Source organism: Sminthopsis crassicaudata, chromosome 1, assembly GCF_048593235.1.
Source record: "Sminthopsis crassicaudata isolate SCR6 chromosome 1, ASM4859323v1, whole genome shotgun sequence".
Classification (NCBI taxonomy): Eukaryota; Metazoa; Chordata; class Mammalia; order Dasyuromorphia; family Dasyuridae; genus Sminthopsis; species Sminthopsis crassicaudata.
This window is the reverse complement of record NC_133617.1, coordinates 196,322,037-196,325,737: the sequence shown is the minus strand read 5'-3', so window position 1 is coordinate 196,325,737 and position 3,701 is coordinate 196,322,037. Positions and strand designations below refer to the sequence as shown.

Below are 3,701 nucleotides of genomic sequence, written 5' to 3'. Positions count from 1 at the left end.
TTTCCATGTTGTCCAATAGGATAACAAAAGATTGTCAAATATTTTGCTAAAAATTAGGTAAACTATGTGTAGAGCCTTCCCTATCTACCAAGATGGTAACCTTGTCAAAAACAAAAACAAAAACAAAAACAAAAACAAAAACAAAGGAATTGAGGTTAGTCTGGCATGAAACTCTACATACTTTCAGTTCTTCTGTTTGTAAATGTAGATTTTCTCCAAAGTATCCCATTAATGGTAGAATTTTGCTAGTATAGCATCCATTTTCTTTTTTTTTTCCCCCCTGAGGCTGGGGTTAAGTGACTTGCCCAGGGTCACACAGCTAGGAAGTGTTAAGTGTCTGAGACCAGATTTGAACTCTGGTCCTCCTGAATTCAGGGGTGGTGCTCTATCCACTGTGCCACCTAGCTGCCCCTATAGCATCCCTTTTGAAGGTGAAAATGAGTTGAAGTAGACACTGGAAATGGAAGACTGTGGATTGGAATGGAAATCCAAAGTATGTCCTAATTCAAGAACTGAAAGAGCTGTGATTATTATCTGAAAGGACAATATCTTTCATCCTAAAGGGAGGAGAAAGCTGAAATATGGAGGAAGAGGGAAAGGAAAGAGACACAGGGGAGAGAGAGACAAAGAAAGAAAAAGTAGAGGGGAAATGATGGGGAGATAAGGAAGAGGTAGGAGGGAAAGGGAGGGAGAAGAGATAAGGAGAGATTATATTAGGAAACAAAAACAAGCTCAATGGCCTATAGTTTGCAAACTATTCTCTTTCTTTAAAAAATCAAAAATTTACCCTTCTCTAGTTCAGCAATATCTCTTTATCCAAAATCAGTGTAAACAACATTGGCTATGAAGTCACTGGACCAGGGTTCAAAGATTGCATTTATAGTTTACTCTTTGTGTGACCATGGGAAAGGCACTTAAGCTCTGGGCATCCTCAGTTTTCAAATCCATAAAATAAATGAATTAGATAGTCTCTAATATCCATTCCAACTTTAAATCTCTTATCCTATCAATTTCAACAATTAGTTAACAGATTCAGCAATTTGGTTCTTTCTATATCTGTATCTATATCTATATCTATAATGCAACAGCTGGGCAGGTATTTTAAATTCATAGAAGGCATGTACCTAGATACTGTCTTCTTATCTCCCTACTCATGCATTTGAGTACCCTACTATGCATTTTTGTTCCATATCTTATCCTATAATACTTTACCTCTATTCTCTTATAAATCCTTTACAGGGACTCTATCTCTTGACATTATGTGGATGATGGTGGAGCACGTGGACTACCCCATTGGTTTTCCTTTTCCATCACATGAAATCACTGATGCCTTTTTTTCCACAATTCTTCACTGGTAACATTTTATAATCCACTGCCTATCATGTAGCTCTTCTTTTCTATTTGATTAGCTTATAATTTTAATTCTTCAGCAACTATGGTATTCCATGATTTACAGCCTTGATGGTGTCACTACAGTATTTTGATTTTTTAAAAAATGTATAGGTCTTTGTTTCTGGGATAAGCATTAAAAGCAACAAAATTTTCCCCAAAGCCAATCCAGCTCACTGTTTTCATTTTATTCAATTCTTGGCCCAACTCAATGTCTATTCTCAGTGTGTCCAAGATATATTTAGCAATAGACCTGCTCTATAGTTTGCCCATCCAACTCCATGCCATAATCTAGACAATAAGCATTTTTTCATACATTTGCTTTGTGTGTATGTAGTACAAGGCCCTCTTGAGTGACTTTGAGTGGAAGCTTTTTAGTGTTCTGGGACTTAATGAAAACAGTACATTGTCATAAGTAAATAGGAGCAACTGTAGAATCTTAACATCTTCTAGGGTTACTCTCTTTGACTTGAATGCTCTATTGGATATCAAACACCTTTGTTGGATCTATCTCCCTGTTTTGTATTAATCAGAAGATTAACTGAGAAAAGTTATCTCTGTTATATTTCTCTTTTTTAACCCAAGGAAAATTAGTTTATTGACAAGTTATTTCTGTAAAAAGAGTTTTAAAACATATTATGATTTCAGAAAGATCATTATGTATCCACATGTTTTAATTTCCTTTGAGAGAGCTCGTCTATTTATCCTAATACTCAGTTTTACTTGATTATTCCCTTTCTCAAAACTATGAATTTTCTCACATTTATGTAAGCTTTGAACAAATAAAGTGAAGCAATTCATTAGTATAAATTCTAAACTTCTCTCCTTTTAGCTCAGCAGCTTTTTTACCCATTCTAACAACTTTGCTCTTCCTCTGCTGCCTTTTTCCATGGCTTCATGATATTTCTCCACAGTACTTTTCAAGGTGAGGAAGATTTCCTGGAATTTTAGTTTCTCATTTTCAGTGACATCTTTGAGCTGTTATATTTCAATTTTGGTTCTTTGGACATCAAGATTAAACGTTGTCACCTGTTCACATACAATTCCTCTCTTCTCTTGAAGTTTATTACATTCCTCAGCACTAAGCATTTATATTGCTTGACATTTCTCATGCTTCTTATTTATTTATCTTTAGTTGGGTCGTGGAAAGCTTCTCTTTCCAATGGCTTTCCCAATGAGATTTCTTCAGTTGTCAGTTATCTTTAATTTTCTCTGAGAACTTTCAATCTGGTCCTTCAGGTATTGCTTCTTTTTCAAGATACTCATTACTTTGCCAATGCTCTCTGCAAGTTCTCACATTTTCTTTTGATATAATTGTAGCTCCATTTGGAATGAAGGTATATACTCAGTTTATCTCAAAAAGCTTTATATTTCTCAGTCACTTCAACTTTGGAGTTTTGAGTTTCTACACTATTTCATTTTCTTTTTATCATTTTTTAACTTCTCTGCAGGATCCACAATTTTTGTTTTCATATTTTCCTGTTCTTTCAAAGTAACCAGTGATGATTTTAATTCATTCAAATTTTTAGTGGTATCAGCAAGGTTAACTTCCAGAAAATTCTTTTTTGTATCATTGCTACTCATTTGTTTGTTTGATTTTTATTAAACCTATTCATTTTTTGCTATAACTTCTGAGTGTCTGCTAAGAATTCCTTGAACTTCGTTGGTTCTTTTACTGGGACAGAATTAAGTTTCTCCAATTTTATCAATGCTTCCTGTTTTGCTACACGTAGCTTCTGCATTTTGTCCTTGGAGGATTTGTGTTGCCATAAATGTTTCATGTATATTTTTCAATATGATTTTCTGAAATGAAGTTGATAATGTCACTTAAAAACTTAACGTGAATATTTTCCTTTTGGATACAGATTCAGCAAACTCAAAAAATCATTCACTCAGCAGATATCTAGAAAAAACTCCATATAAATAAACAAGTTACAACATGGTAAGAGGCCTTCCATTATGTGTGAATACATGGTTTTAACATGCTCTGATATCATGTCAAAATGGTCCAGCAGAAACTTGTATTTTGTAGGGTTCTCAAGAATATGTTGTGCAAGAAAATCTCCAGAGTTTGGATTTGGAAAAATATTTTTAGAAGACTCTTGCTAGCAGCTATTTTGCCCTTCCATGACCAAGCAGATCCACAGAGTCTGAGAGCTTTTTCCTTTCTGTTATTTTTCTTGAAGAATCTTGTATGATGATTACATATGCATGCAGTTTTGTACTACTGAGTCAAATGCTTTTTTAAAAACAGAAAATGTATAATAAATATAATGGAATATTGCATTACCCATACCTTTTAATCATCTATG

The 3,701-nt window shown here is 34.1% G+C and overlaps 1 pseudogene; it reads right to left on the bottom strand.

The window, feature by feature from the left end:
* Window positions 1-2,217: 2,217 nt before the first annotated feature.
* Window positions 2,218-3,386, bottom strand: LOC141549518 (kinetochore protein Nuf2 pseudogene; annotated as a pseudogene).
* Window positions 3,387-3,701: the final 315 nt, after the last annotated feature.